General features: G+C 39.8%; 1 long non-coding RNA gene across 1 annotated transcript in view; it reads left to right on the top strand.

Annotated features, from left to right (window-relative positions):
• LOC128314753 (uncharacterized) overlaps positions 1–18,367 on the top strand; it is a 39,835-nt gene continuing 21,468 nt past the window's right edge. Inside the window, exons 1-2 of the long non-coding RNA XR_008296746.1 lie at positions 1–698; positions 2,505–2,559. This is a non-coding gene — a long non-coding RNA (uncharacterized LOC128314753). The remainder of the gene's footprint in view (positions 699–2,504; positions 2,560–18,367) is intronic.

Below are 18,367 nucleotides of genomic sequence, written 5' to 3'. Positions count from 1 at the left end.
GGATCTTCTGGTCAAGCAAAGAAAAGGGACCAGGGATCTGGAGACAATCGTAGGGCGATGATGTGGCTCTGAGAAGCCAGCCTCCCAGGAGAGGGGCTGCTGAAGATGGAGGACAGTCAACGAACGGGCAGGCTGAATGCAGTTCAGGTGCCCTGTTCCAAGCTGGATGTGTGAATCGTGGGTCCCAGAAGAACAGCTTATATGTGACTTTTCAATCATTACCTCTCTCCTTCCCTACTTTCCTAACTCCCTTACTCTTCCCCCACCCCACCGGCTGCCTTTTCGGGCTTTGGTCCTCACCGCCGACCACAGTTCCACGCCTTATAAGAATCAGCCACTAGATGGCGCCCGCTGTTCAGATTACAACGCTTTCCTTCGGGAGCTCCACGGGTCCTTGCTGAGAAGGCAGGGTCTGAAGTTGGCTTCTCCGCTCTGCCACCCTCTATCTCAGTCTCTCACTTCTCTCCCCGTCTTCTCGCCCTATCCTTACCCCATTTAAAATTTTGCCTTCTTCCAGCAGCACGTTTGCATGCGTGATTTTGAAGCAGAGGAATCAAAGTGCGTATGCGCGTGCGTGCGTGCGTGCGTGTTTGGTATGGAAAGGCGGTGAGCCGGGAGGGAGAGGGAGTTTGCAGGTACCACCAGAACTTTGGCTGGCCTCTCTGAAGGCACAGATTTAACTCCGGGCAAGAAAGAAGGTACAACAGGGGCGCCTGGGTGGCTGGATGGGTTGGGCCTCCGACTTCGGCTGGGCTCAGGTCGATTTCATGGTTGGTGGGTTCCAGCCCGGAGTCCAGCTCTGTGCTGACCGACAGCTCGGAGCCTGGAACCTACTTCGGATTCTGTCTCCCTCTCTGCCCCTCCCCTGCTAATGCTGTGTTTCTCTCTCTCTCTCAAAAATAAACAGACATTAATTTTCTTAAAAAAAAAAAAAGTACAACTGTTTCCTGTTCTCTCACCAGCGTCCCCACAGGGCTGTCCCACAGGCACCTCAGCCTACCGTTTCAGAGTCTGAACCCATTGCTTCCTTCTTTCCATCCTGCCGCACCCCAATCCATTCTTTTTTGTAGCTCCCTCCTCGTTCCTTACAACCTTATAACCCAATCATTTCACCGACAAGCCGTCCAATTTCCTATATAACTCTCACCCTCCCACCCACCCTGCTACCACTTAATGTGGCCTCCCTTCACCTCTGCCTGTTCAGTCCTATTCTTGTCCCGGTGCGCTGAATGCTGCTGCTGTTTGCTTCATTACCTATGTGTTTGAATATAGCAGCGGTGCTAACGCTGGGGATACAACAGAAACATTTAAGCTGAAATCTTAAGGATGAGTTGGAGGTGGCCAGGTAAACGGGGGTAAAGGCCTTTTCCATAAAGCAGTGGTTCCTAACCAGGCACCCCTAGATTTTGCAATGTCTGTAGACGTTTTTTTTGGTTGTTACAAGCAGGAGTAGGTGCTACTGGCATCCGGTGGGCAGAGGCCAGGGATACCGATAAACATCCAGCAACACACAGGACAGCCCCCACCACAAAGAATTATTCAGCCCCAAAATGTCAATAGTGCGGGAGTTGAGGGGCGCCTGGGTGGCTCAGTCATGATCTCACAGGTTCGTGAGTTCCAGCCCCGTGTCAGGCTCTGTGCTGATGGCTTGGAGCCCGGAGCCTGCTTTGGATTCTGTGTGTGTGTATTTCTCTCTCTCTGCCCCTCTCCCACTCATGCTCTGTCCCTGTCTCTCAAAATAATAAATAAATATTTTAAAAAAAAACAGTGCTGGGGTTGAGAAACCTTGTGACAGAGGAAGCAGCATGGGGTGAGGGAACATGGCTTTTTGAGTAACTAGGTGAGTTTTGTTATGGTGGGAAGGCGTGGGGGGGGGGATGTGGCTGGAGACTGGAGTGTGCGGAGTTGCACTCAGGAGTTTAGACTCTGTCCTCAGGCCAACAGAGAGTATTTGCAGCCCCTGGAGCCATTGGACACTTTGTTCTAAGGGTCATCGAGAGCCACTGGGGCCTTGGAAATAGTGAATGAAAAGGCACAATTTCAGTCCCGGGTGTCAACCAGGCATCCTTGTCCAGACCTCTGTAGAATAAATATTGCCGTGCCATGATCCTTCTGAAATACATTGGAAGTAATCATATTCATTTTTTTTTCACTAAACAAATGAACAGATTAATTGAAATTCTGTATTAAAGCACTTTTCTAAGCTGTTCGTAAAGATTTTTACTTTTATCCCCCCAACACCCTCATACAATAGGATCTTTAAAATTTTGTTTTTGTTTTTATTTTTCCTTTTTAAAGTTTATTTTAGAGGGAGAGCGAGTGTGAGCTGGAGAGAGGGGCAAAGGGAGAGGGAGAGAGGATTTTAAGCAGGCTCCATGCTCAGTGCTGAGCTGAGCCGGGGCTCCTGGGATCACGACCCGAGCCAAAATCAAGAGTTGGACGCTTAACCGACTGAGCCACCCAGGTACCCCTGATTTTGTTTTTAAATCTTGCTTTTTTTTCAGATAAGGACACAGAAGCTGTGAGAGGATAAGTCATCTCCCAAATATCATATTGCAGGTAAGTAGTAAGGTCAAGATTTTAACCCTGAGCTGTAAGACACAGCTCAAGTTCTTAACCATAAGCTAGACTGTCACCATACTATTTTGCCATATTTCCAAAGAGTAGTGGGAAATCAGTAATCATCCACCTTTTGTGTATTTCCATTAGCCTTGAAAACAGAACATGGATTTCATGTCCTTTCTTGGAAAACTTTGCCATATGTGTATTTATTCTTAAATAGTACAATGCAATAATATTTTGAAAGAATTTGAAAAAAAATCCACACACCCCAAACACTTATGGTCATAAAAAATAAATGATGAAAACAAATGAATTAAGCATTGTTTCAAAAACTAGGAAGCGATAAAATACACCCAAAAAAAGCAGAAAAAAAGAATTAAAAGCAGAAATCAATAAATTGGACGACAAATTTTTTGGAAATTCTAAATAAACCCATGCGTTCCTTATTTGAAAAATTAGAGAAGTAGATAAACTATTGCACAATCTAATTTTTAAAAAGGGAAAACACAAACTCACATATTCAAAAAGGTAAGGTAGAACTAATTACAAAACCAGAGGAAATTCAAAGAATCAGAAAAATACCATCTTTGCTCAATATTATGGAGATGCATTTGAGCAGTTACATGAAATTGGTTGATATTCTAGGAAAATGTGAAGTAACACAATCAATCCTAGAAGAGTTAGAAAATATATAGGCAAGTATAATAGAAGAAATAGAGAAATTTGCCAAAAAGCTACTGTCAGTTCCCACAAAAGGCTCCAGACCCAGATGGTTTCATGGAAATATCTTATGGTACCTTTGATGGTCTTGCAAGTCCAATGTTGTTTAAATGTCTTGAGCAGAGAATAAGACAAAAAATCTCCTACATTTATTTTATGGTGTGAAAAGCTTTAATATCAACCCTGTCAAAGATGAAAGTGAAGTAGAATATTACATACCAATCTTTATTTTGGATATTGATGTGCAAAATAGTAAACGGAATTCAGTAGCAGATTAATGCAAATAATATTCTACAACTATTGCATGTTTATTCTGCAAATGTTAGAATGCTTCACAATTAGGAAGTGTGATGATTAATTTTATGTGTCACTTTGGCTGGAGTACAGTGTGCAACTGGTCATAAGGTATATATATGTTAAGTTTTAGGACATACTGCCAAATGCTTTTCCAAAGATGCTGTGTGTACAACTTACGTTTCCCCCAACGGTGTAAGAAACTGAATAGTGCGTTATTTCCTCACCGATGCTTGCTTCTATCAATATTTTAAAGTTGAAGTTATTCTTGTAGGTATATAACTATATTTCATTATGGTTTCAATATTTATTCCTCTGTAAAATAATGACATTGAGCATCTTATATGCTTACTTGGACATTTGGATGTTCTCTTTTGTCAAGTGCCTGCTCAAAGCTCTTGTCTGTTTTTCTATTGAGTTGACGGTCTTTTCTGTATTGATTTGGAAGTGTCTTAAAAATATTTTCTGGATACAGATCTCTTGAGAGTTATTATGTTTTGTAATATCTTCTTCCATTACATGACTGCCAATTTCATTCTTGTGATATAGTCTTTTCACGAATAGGAGTCCTTAATGTTAATGTAGCCCAACTTACCAGACTTTTCTCTTATGGTTAGTGCTGTTGACGTTCTAGTTAAAAAATCTTAGTCCACCTCAAGTTCATGAATATGTTTCCCTATGTTATCTTTTTGATGTTCCTTTAAAAATCATTTATGTGTAAGTTTCATGACTTTTGATTTATCTCAAGATTATACTTGTGTATAATGTGAAGTCAAGGCCTATATTCGTTTTTCTCCATATGGCTATTCAATTGACCTGGCACCATTTATTGACAAGACCACCCTTATCCCCGCATTCCATGGCACTCCTGTATTAGTTTCCTATGGCTACTGTAACAAATTCCCACAAAGTTGGTGAGTTAAGGCACCAAGAGAGAAATTTATTCTCTCACAGCTCTGGAGGCCAGAAGTTCAAAATCAGTGTCACTGGGCTAAAATCAAGGTGCTGGCAGGGACACACTCACTCCACAGGCTCTAGGGGAGAATCCGTTCCTTGCCTTTTCTAGCTTCTGGCGGCTGCCAGCATTCCTGTTTGTGGGGACATCACTGCAGTCATTGCCTCCATCTTCGTGTGACCTTCTATGTGTGTGTAATTTCCCTTTGCCTGTCTCTTCTAAGGACACTTGTGATGGCTTTTGGGGCCCATCTGGATCATTCAGGATAGTCTCCTCATTTCATTGTTAATAATCACACCTGTAAGAACTTTACCATGTAAAGTAATGTTCACAGGTTCTAGGGACTAAGACGTGGTATCTTTGGGGGAGCATTTTTTAGCCTACTGCAGTCACTAACCGTCATATATCAAGCGTTCATATATATGTGTCCAGACTTTCTATTTCATTCCATTGATCTGTTTGTCTCTCTTTGTGCTGTTATCATATACTGTGATTTTATTTTATAGTGATTTTATTATATATCTTGATATCTAGTGATGTAAGTCTTTCGGTAATTCTTTTTATTTTTTCAGGATTGTCTTGACTTCTTCCCCCCTTTTGCTTTTCTTTATAAATTCTAGAATCAGTTGTCAAAGCTGATTGAATGAAATTCCTTTGTATCTATAAATCCATGTGTGGGGTAACTGGCATTTTCAACAATATCGTCTTCTAGTCAATGAACATGGTGATATTAATCCATTTTTTAAGTTTATTTATTTTGAAAGAGAGAGACAGAAAGAGAGAGAGAGAGAGAGTGCACGCATGCAGGCATGAGTAGGGGAGGGGCAGAGAGAGAGGGAGAGAGAATCCCAAACAGACTCTGCACCATCAGTGCAGAGCCCCATGTGGGCCTTGAACTCACGAACTGTGAGATCATGACCTGAGCCGAAAGCAAGAGTCGGACACTTAACAGACCTAGCCGTCCAGGCACCCCTCACCCATTTGTTTTTTAGGAAATATTTTTCAGTAATGTTTTATAGTTTTCTGTGAAGAGATAACAGTTTTTAAAATGTTATTTCTGGTATTTAACTTTTGGATAGTTTTTGAGAATATTTAAAAATTTTATTTTCCAGTTTTTGTTGCTTGTTTAAAGAAATAGAGTTAATTTTTGCATAAAACAACCTTGTTAAATGTATTTATTAAGCATTATAAATTATCTGTAGTTTAAAAAAATTTTCTGCACATAATTATGTTGTCTGCAAATTCTGACTTACTAAAATGCAACATACATTCGTACTTTTACCGCTCTTCTGTTAATGCAAAAACCATAGAATTATATATTTTGATTTTACATACCTATTAATCTCGATCAGGTTATTATTTTTATATAATCAGTACTTATTTAGATTCACTCTCATATGGCCCTTTCTTTTGCTCTTTATCTTTTTCCTACATTACCATGATAAATCTGGGATGGTTTTCCATAGGTCTTTGGCATTCCATTTATTGTAGATTTACTGAATTTTCTGTTTTTCATTTTTGTTTTCAAATATTTTTTCTGGGAAAGAATTCAAGTTTAACAGTTATTTTCTTTCAGTGCTTGAAGACGTTCCATTGTCTTCTGTATTCCATTATTTAAATGGAGAAGTAAGCTGTAATTCTTATTTTGCTTCTTTGAAGGAAATGTCTTCTTCTTCCTCGGTTACTTTCAACACATTTTATTGTCTATTCATATTTTTTCAGCAGTTTTACTGTGATAAATTGACTGTGTTTTATCTCTATATTTTCCTGCTTGGGGTTTCATATTTCTCAAAACTGTGGCTTGATGTCTTTCATCAGTTTTAGAGACTTTCTGTCTGGCATTACTTCAAATATTGCTTCAGTCCCATTTGTTTTCTACGTTTTCTCCTAGACTACAATCCTACATATTAGACTTTTTTTCCCCATGTCTTTCATGTCTCTTAATCCATTTCTTCCTTCTTTTTCAAGCTTCACTTTTGATATTTCCTTCTTGTTTATTGCCAGTTAACTAATTTTCTCTCCTTTCCCCATCTGTATCTCCATCTATCTATTATTAGATACAGATTTATGTATACACACATATATATATATGTGTGTGTATATTGCTGTTAGACACATCAGTTAAGTTTTTAATTTTAGTTTTGCATTTTAAATTTGATTTTTCTTTTCTTTTTGGGGGGCGCAGAGGGAAGGGGAAAGAGAAAATCTTAAGAAAGCTCCACACCCAGGGCAGGGCTTGATGCGGGGCTCGATCTCACAACCGTGAGATCATGACCTGAGCCAAAATCAAGAATCAGAAGCTTAACCACCTGGGCCACCCAGGTACCCCTTAAATTTGATTTTTCCATTGTACAGCTTATATTCTCTAATGAAATCCACCATCTTGTCATCTAATTTCTTGAACAACAGTAATCACTTATTTTAAAGACCATATCTTAGGGTGATGAGGGGCTCCATGATGAGTGTGGAGCCTGCTTAAGATTCTCTCTCTCTCCCTCTGCCCCTCTCCCCTATGCACACACTTTCTCTCTCAAATTAAAAAAAAAAAAAAAAAAGACCATATCTGATGAAGTCAATATTGAATCACCTGTGGCTCTGGGTGTGTTATCGCCCCCCCCCCCCCAAGATTTAAACCATCTGTTGTGTTTTTTTAATGTTTATTTATTTTTGAGAGAGACAGACACACACACACAGAATGTGAGGGTAGGAGGGTCAGAGAGAGAGAGGGAGGCACAGAATCTGAAGCAGGCTCCAGGCTCTGAGCTGTCATCACAGACCCCAGTGCGGAGCTTGAACCCACAAACCATGAGATCGTGACCAGAGCTGAAGTTGGCTACTTAACTGACTGCACACCCAGGCACCCCTAAACCATCTGGTTTTATTTCCTGCTGTAACAATCATTTTTTATTTTAATCCCTTCATTGAGCATGAAAACACTTTGGAGATGCTCTGGTTGGTGGTATCTATGCCTAGGGTTTGTTTTGCCTCTGGTAGAAAGTTAGGGTGGAATACAATCATTTTAATCCAATCAGATGTTGAGTTAATTTGAAGTTGGGCTTCAGTCTTTGTAAGGAATGTTTTATTTCTTTTTAAAAAAAATTTTTTTTCTTAATGTTTATTTATTATTGATAGACAGAGACAGAGCATAAGCAGGGGAGAGGCAGACAGAGGAGGAGACACAGAATCCGAAGCAAGTTCTAGGCTCCGAGCTGTCAGCACAGAGCCTGATGCGGGGCTTGAACTCACAAACCGTGAGATCACGACCTGAGCCGAAGTCGGATGCTCAACCGACTGAGCCACCCAGGCTCCCCAGGGATGTTTTATTTCTGATTCATTCCTATTCCTGCAGTATAGGTTGTTGAGGGCTCTTAAAAGAAATCCTGGAGTGTTTACTAGGGTTCCTCCTCCAATTATTTCCCCTAAGACTTGTAAGAATGCAGGAAATCTTTGCCCAGCCTGTCTCTTAGCCACCATTTGTGAACCATCAAATTCCTTGATCAGAAAAGCAGTTTGAAATAAATGCCTGTATCACCTCTTTGTAATTCTTTCTCCCCAGAATCTTGTTTTTTCAAGTCTTCACTGCCTTTGTAGTTCCTCAACATCTTCAAATACATATTTAGGAAACATATTCCCAAGCGTCTCTAGTGGATTTTCGTGGGACAGTTGGTCTGAATCCAGCTACTCTGTCATTACCAGACGCATAAGTCTCTGATTACTTATCTTAACTGAATGTACAGTTGTCCCAGAGGAACTTTTTATAAGAGAGAGAGGAATAGTAAGGGCTCTGTGTGAAGCTAGGTGAAAATTTTCTTATGATGCAGGGCTTGGTACATAAGTTCACTTTTATTTCCTTTCTATGAATTGGATAAATATATATGGGATTTTTAGTTTTCCTCACTGCTACAGAGAAATTATTTATGGTTTTTGTGTTTATGTTTCTCATTCTTCTCTTTACATTACAAAGACTTCCAGGGAAATGAAAGAGAAAATTCTAACTTTATAATGCTATCTTCAAATTGGAAGTCTAATCTCATTTTCATTTTAAATGTATCACTATGGTTATTGTCTGGAACATTATTTCAAAGAGCAAAAGATTGGCATGAACCTAAATGTAAATGAATACAAGATGGTTAAGTAAACTATGATAAATTCCATATATTAAGATATAACCATTAAAAATAATTAGGTAGCTTTCTATGTAATGACATGGAACTATTCCAAGAGGAATTGAGTGAGAAAATCAAGGTGTGGGAAAATGTGTGTGCTGTTACTGTTACTATTTGTGTCAAAAAAAAATGTGTATGTATTTTTTATAATGAATAAGTTGTCTTGGGAATACTGTATAAGAACTATTAAAAATTACTACTTTCTAGAAAAATTACTTCTAGCGAATGGAACAAGGTCACTGGGAGACAGGTCTCAGATGGACATTAACTTTTTAATGCATAACCTTCTGTATCTTTTGAATGTTGTACTGTGGGCATGTGTGACCTATTGAATAATAGAAATAAAATATTTTTTAGAAGAAAAGATTCACTTTGATGTATTCTAATGAAATAGTCTTCACTTGTGGGCATTACTGTACTACCTATTACCTTCTATTATTTTTCTATTAATATACATATTCCATGTAGCTATAATAAGATAACTTTATGTTACTTTTATATAACTTTTCCATATTTTTATAGTGTTCAAAAGTATTATTTTAAAATTTGGCATAATATTTTGTTTAGTGCATGTACCATAATTTACTTATCCTTTCCCTAGTGTTGGTCGTTTGTATATTTACATGTTTCCTTATTATGTGCAACATGGTGATGAGTATCTTTGTGAATGTGTATTCATTTGGTTTCCATAATTAGCCCTAAAACTTTATGGTTATTTGGTAAGGCTGAATGAAAAGAAAATAAGCCCTCTCTGGAATAGAAAAAGGTTAGAAATGATTATGGATGGTACTTTGAGTTACCCATGATAAGCATGGCAATTTTCGTTTATCCTAGCATTGTCTATATGGACAAAACAAACAGAATTGTTGCTCTTTAAATATACATACAGTGCGAATTGAACTCTTAGGAAATAATGCACTTAAAGAATCATTAATTATTACCTAATTACTTGCACCACTGTGGCATGGGCAGAAAAGTGCTCTGCAATGATGAAGTTGTCAATTATAGTTGATAATTAAGGGGCCAGGTGCATGTTTAACTTAACAAGATAAATATATGCCCAGATGTTGTTTGTCTGCTGCTTCATTACCAGGTAGGTTAGAAGATTTTCATAAACTAGAAAGACTATTAAATGCATAACCTTGCTACATCAAGAAATCTTTAACAAATCTGTTACTCTAACCAATATTCATTTAAGAAGACTGTTCATCAGACTTCCTGGAGAGCTGAAGAAGTATGTGTATATAATACCATATTTGCAGATTCTCAGTGAAATGGCTATTTGAATATAAAATAGGGCAAAAATACAACAGAATCGGAAATTGGAGAAGATGCCTCTTCATGCCAGAAACACGTAGGAATTGTATACAAGATTTAAATACTAGATTGAAAGAAGACAACAAAGACTCAGTTCCTGTGGGGAACATTCCAAGGAACCCAAGAGCCTTGGATATCAGAGGTGAAGATTCTGGCAGATGTATAGTAAAATATCCTAAGTTGAAGGAGAGAGACTGGGAAGAAAGGACTAGCTGCAGAAAATATGGAAGTCAGACCAGATCACTCCTTGTATTCGTCTGCGAGGACTGCCATAACAAAATACCGGACGGGATGACTCAAACAGGAAGACCTAATTTTCTTAGAGATCTGGAGGCTGGAAGTTTAAGATTAGGGTACTGGCAGGATTGGTTTCTCCTGAGACCTCGCTCATAGGCTTGCAGATGGCTGCCTCTTGCTGTGCCCTCACATGGCCTTTTTCTCTGTCTGGGTGCCTTTCTGGTGTCTCTTCTTCTAAGGATGCAGTCACATTAGATTAGAGTAACCTGGGTGAAGGATGTACGGTAACTATTTGTACTATCATTTTTTGCAACTGTTCTGTAACTGTAAAAATTATTGCAAAATAAAAAGTTAAAATTTCTGTGTCCTGTATTCTTTTTTTTTTTTTTTTAAGTAAGCTCTACGTGGGTCTTGAATTCACAACCCTGAGATCAAGAGTTGCATGCTCTACTGACTGAACCTGCCAGGGGCCCGGTGTTCTATTCTTGAAGTCAGTTTGACCAGATATAAAAAATCTTTGACTCATATTTTATTTTCTTAAGTGTGTAAACCTGTTACTCTTTCATTTTCTGGCATATCACATTACTGTCAAAAATAAAAGGATTTGATTTCCTTTCTCCTATCAGGGACTTAGTTTCTTTGTTTGAATATCCAAAAGATGCTTTATTTTATTTTTGTTAAAAGCTTGATAAAACCACTAGTGTATGTCTTGCCTTGGCCATTCTGGGAAAATTTTTAGTATGTCCTTTTAATATGAATTTTAGATTTTTAAATTTAATTAATTTTAATTTAATGTTTCAGTAAAGTTTTCCCCAAATTCTTATTTTAAAAAATTAAAAAAAAATTTATGTTTATTTACTTTTGAGAGAGAGAGAGAGAGAGAGAGAGACCCGAGCAGGGGAGGGTCACAGAGAGGAAGACACAGAATCTGAAGCAGGCTCCAGGCTCTGAGCTGTCAACACAGAGCCTGACACAGGGCTTGAACTCATGGACCACGAGATGATGACCTGAGCTGAAGTCAGACGCTCAACCAACTGAGCCACCCAGGAGCCCCTAAAATTTTTTTTAACTGTCCAGAACAATTGAAAGCATATCAATGTGGACATCTATATATACTTTATCTATATTTACCAATTGTCAACATTTAACTACATTTGCCCTATATCTGTCTATAAGTGTGTTTTATTTATTTATTTATTTATTTATTTATTTATTTATTTATTTATTTTTGCTCAAACTTTTGAGAGTATAAAATGCATTGAAACTGTTTGGAAGCTACTACTTATTTAATTATTTGCACTTGTGAAAAAAGAAAAATGGGGGCACCTGGGTGTCTCAGTTGGTAAAGCGTCCAACTTTGGCTCAGGTCATGATCTTGCTGTTCGTGGGTTTGAGCCCCACATCGGGCTCTGTGCTGACAGGTCAGAGCCTGGAGCCTGCTTTGGATTCTGTGTCTCCCTCTCTCTCTGCCCCTCCCCTGTTCACCATACTCTGTCTGTCTCTCTCTCTCAAAAATACTAAACATTAAAAAAAATTTAAAAAGGATAAAAAAAATAAGAGGTCTGTCTAAAGAGGTCTAACCAAGTTAGACTGGCAGTTCTTAATAGTCAGTGGTTATTATTCTGGGGCCATGAAATATATTTAATATATCGTTCATAATACCATCATCCTCTTAATCCACATAAACTTAAGTAAATATTGGACAAATTTTCAATTTCTTTGGCTTATCAAGTAATAATAATCCAGAAAGCCAGTCATTTATAGCTACCATTTATTAAACATTAAATATTGAAGTGACATTAGATTATGAGATTTCACAGACTGAGAGATCATTTATTTATTACAAGATGTTTGCAAGGCAAGTAGTATTCTCCTTGTTTTTACAGTGGAACACACAGAAGATAGTTAAGTAAACTACAGGTGACCACATATTAATAAGTGATAGAAAGAGGCTAGTGAGTCAAGTCTGTCTGAACCCAAGCCCTGCTCTTTCCACTACAGAACACAGAATATTGGGAACTCTCAAATGCACAGCCTGGACAAAACGTCTAACGGTCTGAATGACTCACATGGGCTGTCTGTACTGGTTGAGATCAAGGGCTGCTTTCAGAAGCTCATTACTCTTTACGTGGCACCGGCATCCCCTAATGCCCACCCAGTTCTATGGGTATCGGAAAAGAGAATGCTCCTTACCCAAGGAGAGTCCTGTGTGAAAAGTCTCCATGCAGCTTGACTTTCCAGCGGACTCCTGTTTTGCCCCTTCTGATGGAGGCCTGGAGTTTTCCTTCTCAGTATCTGACATTGGCACGCTCTGTGTGGCAGGCACCCCTGCCGGCTGCCAGGTTCCAGCATACATAGGGCTCTACTTGAAGTAATGGTCCTGATTGGACCTGATTTGGGTGGGAACTTGATTCAGTAGTGTGACCTCCAGGAGAAAGAATATGGCGTTGGGTAATTCTGTCCTCGTTTTGGGGATCAGCATATCACCTACATACTTCCTTATTTATTTTTTCAGAAAAAGCAATTTTATTGAGGATTAATTTGCCTAGTTGTATTCTGGCATCTCCCTTTTTTTGTTCTTTTCTGATTATTATCATAATATATATTTAGTATAAAAGTTCCAATAACACAGAAATATATGACAGAATGTGAAAGTTTCTTTCATTAAAAAAAAATCACTATTTGTTGGGTACTTATCATGTCCCATACACTTTATATATACATACCCTCACTCATGTCTTGCAACACCTCTATGAACAGGCATTAATATTCCTATTTTGCAGAGAATGAAAATGAGACACAGATGAAATCAGCTTTCCAGAAAGTCTACCAGGTAGCGAAAACCATTCTCTTAATCATTGCACTGAACTGCATTTAATTCTTGCTTGGCTGGCTTGTAAGCTTTCACATTTTGGCTCCATTGTGGTCTTTTCTTCACATGATCTTTATTAGAATCTTTTCTCCTCTGTCTTTGACTTCAATTGTATCTTTTTTTCTGATGACACGTACTATGCGGAACTCACTAGCTAATAAGCTAATAAGCTTTTCAAGAGCATTTACTTACATAGCTGTGGTGCCTATAGCACGGGCATGCCTAACAGCACATGGAGTTGCTAGGCTGTAAGTCTCCATCGAATCAATACATGAATGGACAGAGTTTTAACCAACAGGCTCTTTTTTTTTTTTAATTTTTTTTTTAACATTTATTTATTTTTTTGAGACAGAGAGAGAGCATGAACGGGGGAGGGGCCGAGAGAGAGGGAGACACAGAATCGGAAGCAGGCTCCAGGCTCTGAGCCATCAGCCCAGAGCCCGATGCGGGGCTCGAACTCACGACCGCGAGATCGTGACCTAAGCTGAAGTCGGACGCTCAACCGACTGAGCCACCCAGGCGCCCCACCAACAGACTCTTTTATGCATTATCTCACTTGGTCCTATTAGACTAAAATAAACTCTGTTTTAACGGGGCAGTGTATACCATTCCACTGCTGAATTTGAGTCCTGAATTTCATACTGTTAATTGCTTCCATAAAAATTTAATAAGAATAATAACATTAAGAGGTTAGGATGTTTTATGTGCTGCCTAAAGAAGCCTAATGTTACACACACACACAGTGATGTTGATTTGTCTTCCATTGTCCTCTGTTTTTATCATTGCATTGTGGGCACTTTTCTCTCTTGCCCAATTTAAAGCTCTCTGGCTCCATTCAGAAGTATCTTGGGGCACCTGGGTGGCTAGTAGGTTAAACGTCTCACTCTTGATTTCAGCTCAGGTCACGATTTCATGGTTTGTGGGTTCGAGTCCCAAGTTGAGCTCCGTGCTGATGGAGCCTGTTTGGGATTCTCTCTCTCTCTCTGCCACTCCCCCATTCACACATGCATGCTCTCTCGCTCTCAATAAGTAAACTTTAAAAAAAGGAAGTATCTTTCCCAAAACTTCTCCTTGGTTTGCATTGGATGCCCTCTGCCTCATTCCAGTAGTCATCTTGACATTGTAAAATGTACCTTAAGAATCTAGTCCAGTTGGCCACTTCCCCCAGCCTCTTCTGTCTTCCAGAGCCAAAACTCTCTAGGGAAGAAGTGATGAAACACCGCCTGAACTCTCCTTTCTTTTCTACTCGGGTACCCTTGCTTTGTACCCCGTGTGTCTCCTGGCTTTGTATTTATTTTCTGTGAAATTGTGTAAGTGGGCACAAGCCAGGGGTTCAAAGAACTTTGGTAGCTTTTCCTTCAGAGGTGGCTCTGTACCTGCTGTCAGAGGACATTTTCATCTCTTTAGGGTCTTCCCACAGGCCCCTTCTTCTGCCTTCTGCCCCCCTTAGACCTTCACCCACCCTGTGGAGGGTTGCACTCACCACACCCTGTGCTCCTTTCGGACTCAACTATGATCACTGGGGTGTCCTGACTTCAGATCTGTCACTAGTTTGCAGTTTGACCTTTCAGAAGTCGGTAGACCTTCCTCGACCTCCTGGGAATTGGAACTCACTTCAGAAAGAGAATAGTGAATTGAGAGTTGTAGAATACAGGTCTCAAAAAAAAAAAAAAAATCAGCAGCTAAAAGAGCTAATTATGCCAGTGTTTCTCCACCCATTCTGTTGATGAAAGAGCCTCCAAAACCATTACCTGTCAATCCGATCCTGCAGATAAAAGACTTCCTTTGAAAACAGTCATCCCATGAAAATCTGAGAGCCAGTATCAATATTTATTAGGGGACACACACCCCTCCTGTCCTGTCGTATCATGGATTTACAGTACAACCAGTTATCCTGGGCTCCCTAAGCTCTTTCAAAAATTGTGCTAAAATTAAACCTGTCGGCTGTTCCTTGGGAGAATCACAAAGTTGCAGACAGTTGTATAGCTGACTTGCCTGCAAAAGTATGGAAGCAGTTTTTCTTTTGTGTATTTTTGAATTTCCCCTTGGCAAAATATTTCTTCTTGTATTCCCCCTGCCCCTGTGGTTGCTGGTTGTTAGTATCTGGAAGCCAAGTTCCTCTGGGAATGGCTGACACGTTGTTCTGCAACTACACAGGTCAAAAGGGAGGGAGAGGTGCGTGTTGGCCACTGAGTGGAAAAACAAAACAAAACAAACAAACAAACAAAGATTAACAGTCACTGGAAGCCATGCCTGAAGGAATAAGAAACTTACAACTGCAAGAGGAAGAAAGCTTTTTAAAAATTAATTTTGGAGAAAGAGGAGGTCAATTGGGAACGTTAAAAAAGCTTGATGTCCAGAGTAAGGAGCAGCAAATGGTCCGTGTGAGCTGAAATTAATGCCACAACAGGTTTAGGAAGCACTAGCATGGCTTTTCCCTAGAGGGAAATATAACAATCACTCTGTCAACAGTCAAGCGTTTTGAGCCGTGTATTAGAAACCATACCTATTTTTAAATCCCCAAGAATTTTCTAGGAAGAAGAATCAAAGGCATTGTTTGTTGAATGAGTGAATGAGTGAATAAGTAAGTGAATGAATGAATGAGGGAATGGAACAAGGATCACGATGTTCCCTCTCTGACCTGGTCAGACTGCACCTGGAATATTGTGCTCAAACTGAAGGACCATTGAGATGGTGACCACACGAGAGCCATGTTATATGAGGAATTTGAAAGAAACAGGAAAGTTAGCTTTCAAGAGGGGACCTCTTGAGAGTCTTAATGAATTAAATTAAGAACTGAGCAGCAACTTGGGGCCAGGGACTGTGCATGGAATCCGGGATGGGTAGAAGATAAATACAAATATGTCCTGCTTTCTGGACACTTCTCTTGAGGGAAGGAAAAGGAGACTGACTCTGCATGCTTCTAAAGAGCAAGGTAGGAATAATAGTGGCGGCTTTAAGACAAAATTTCAGTTTCATAAAAGGAAACGGATCTTCATAAACTGAACTGTCCCAAGTTAGAAGGGGTTATGTTTGAGAGACAGCAAGCCTTCCTGCTGTGGTGACTCAAAGTAGTTTAGATGACAAGGAATTGCAGATGTCTTCTAGACTCCTGTAGGGACAGGATGACCACCTGTTGGGCTATTCTTGCACTGGATTCTCTATTCCCTTCCACCTCTCATAAGTTCTCTCTTTTTTTTGAGTTTATTGATTTATTTATTTTGAGAAAGAGAGAGGGAGGGAGGGAGGAAGGGAGGGAGGGAGGGAGAGAGAGAGAGAGAGAGAGAGAGAGAGAGAGAGAGAATGAATGTCAAGCAGGCTCTGAGCTGACAGTGCAGAAACTGTGAGACCATGACCCGAGCCCAAACCAAGAGTCAGATGCTCAATCGACTGAGCCACTCAGACGCCCCATGTGTGTCTTTGAATCATAAGATTTGGGAGAGGGGAGATGATAGGGTAGCCAAGTGGAAAAGGGAGCATAGTTTGAGTTCATTGAAACCTAAGTAATAATAGCGAACTTCTACTGAGAGTTGGCCAAGTCCTTGGCAGTGTGGGGCAGCACCTAGCCTATGAGGCAGTACTATTTTACCCTCTTTTCCCAGCTGAGAAAACAGCTCAAGTACTGTGCCCAAAGAGCCACAGCAGTTCAACCAGCATGGAACGGAGTTGTACGCTCCGGCCTCTGAGCCGTACTGCCTTGCTTACTCACACGTTGCCTTATTTCTCGACTCAAACCTGTGCTTGTATGCCTCCCTGGAATGATACCTGCAAGGATTCTGAAGAATGCATTTAATTTTGCTACAACTCGCTTAAGCTCCTGTGAATGCATGCCAAATGTATGAAACTGTGGGAATGTGAGGAACTAGGAAAGTTATTTAGAGCAAGGATTCTCACCTGACGTGTGTGTGTGTGTGTGTGTGTATTTTCACATGTCACTCTATGAAGGAATCCGTGGCTTTACATTCTTTTAAAAAAATATTTCTTTTATTTATTTTGAGAGAGAGAGAGAGAGAGAGAGAGCAAGCATGCATGCAAACAGGAAAGGGGCAGAGAAAGAGGGAGAGAGACAGAATCCCAAGCAGACTCCTTGCTGTCAGCACAGAGCCTGATGTGGGGCTCAAACTCACAAATTGTGAGATCATGACCTGAGCCGAAATCAAGAATTGGTTGCTTAACCGACTGAGCCACCCAGGCGCCCTGAGCTTTAATTACATTCTTAAAGGGATGACCTATAATCTCGCAGAAGTTTAAGAAATACTGATTTAAGGCCTTCTAAGGCTTCTGTGGAGAGAAGAGAGAGCCTGTCCAGATATGAACTTTTATTCACAAACAGGAATCAGCTAACTTAAGAAAAAACAAAACAAAACAAAATCGCAGCGATTGAAGTTATTAAACCAATTCGTTCTGTTGTAGGAACCATCTAGATTTATCCTTTTGGGATTCACTTTGCTAGGTATTTCAGACTCTGTGAGGAGGCATTTAATGGATGCATCTTTTTCCCTAAAGGAGGTTGGGAGCGCAGGAAGAACACAGGAACTTAACTCAGCTGGGGAAATGAGGATTGCTCCTTGGCTTTTCTTCAGCTCCTCCCCTCGGGTTTTGCAATATTCAGCAGGAGAGTCTCTGAATGATCATTTTGTTTCTACGAAGCTTCATTTCTCCCACCTTCGATCCTTGCCTGATACCATCCAGCATCGCACAACAGTGAAAACAAAGGCAACAAAATGGAAACCAGAGAGATCCCAGGCAGTCAGATTTCCAAGTCGAAAATTCATCTCTGTTTCTGAGCATCCAAAGAGGCTCTCAGCACTCTTGCTGAATGCTTCTGACAGCAAGGTAAAACTCTCCTTGCATAATAACTACGCGCTCCTTCGTGCTATCTGTGAAGATTGTTCTTTGGCACAAAACTTTCGCAAAAGCTATTGGGAGAAGAGGGAGTTTGGTTTTATTCACTAGTCTTATGTTAAGCATTTAATGATGATATTCCCCTATTTCTATTAACACTACATAAGGTATCAAAATACCATTTGTCTTCTTATTAACAGTCCATTCTCCTGCAGGAAATGACTCCCCAAAAAGAAATAAAATCAAATACTTTCAGCTAATGAAGAAGATCACTTCTGTTTTGACTTAGCTTTTTTTTTTTTCCTTGCCTAATTCTCACATCTGCTATGGAAGGATGGTCCCTTTGTCTAAGTGTCCATCACCACTCTATATGAACTTGCTGAGGTCTCCCTTTATATG

Source organism: Acinonyx jubatus, chromosome A2 (genome assembly GCF_027475565.1).
Source record: "Acinonyx jubatus isolate Ajub_Pintada_27869175 chromosome A2, VMU_Ajub_asm_v1.0, whole genome shotgun sequence".
In the NCBI taxonomy this organism is placed as follows: Eukaryota; Metazoa; Chordata; class Mammalia; order Carnivora; family Felidae; genus Acinonyx; species Acinonyx jubatus.
The sequence above is the reverse complement of the archived record's forward strand: the minus strand, read 5'-3'. Positions and strand labels throughout refer to the sequence as shown.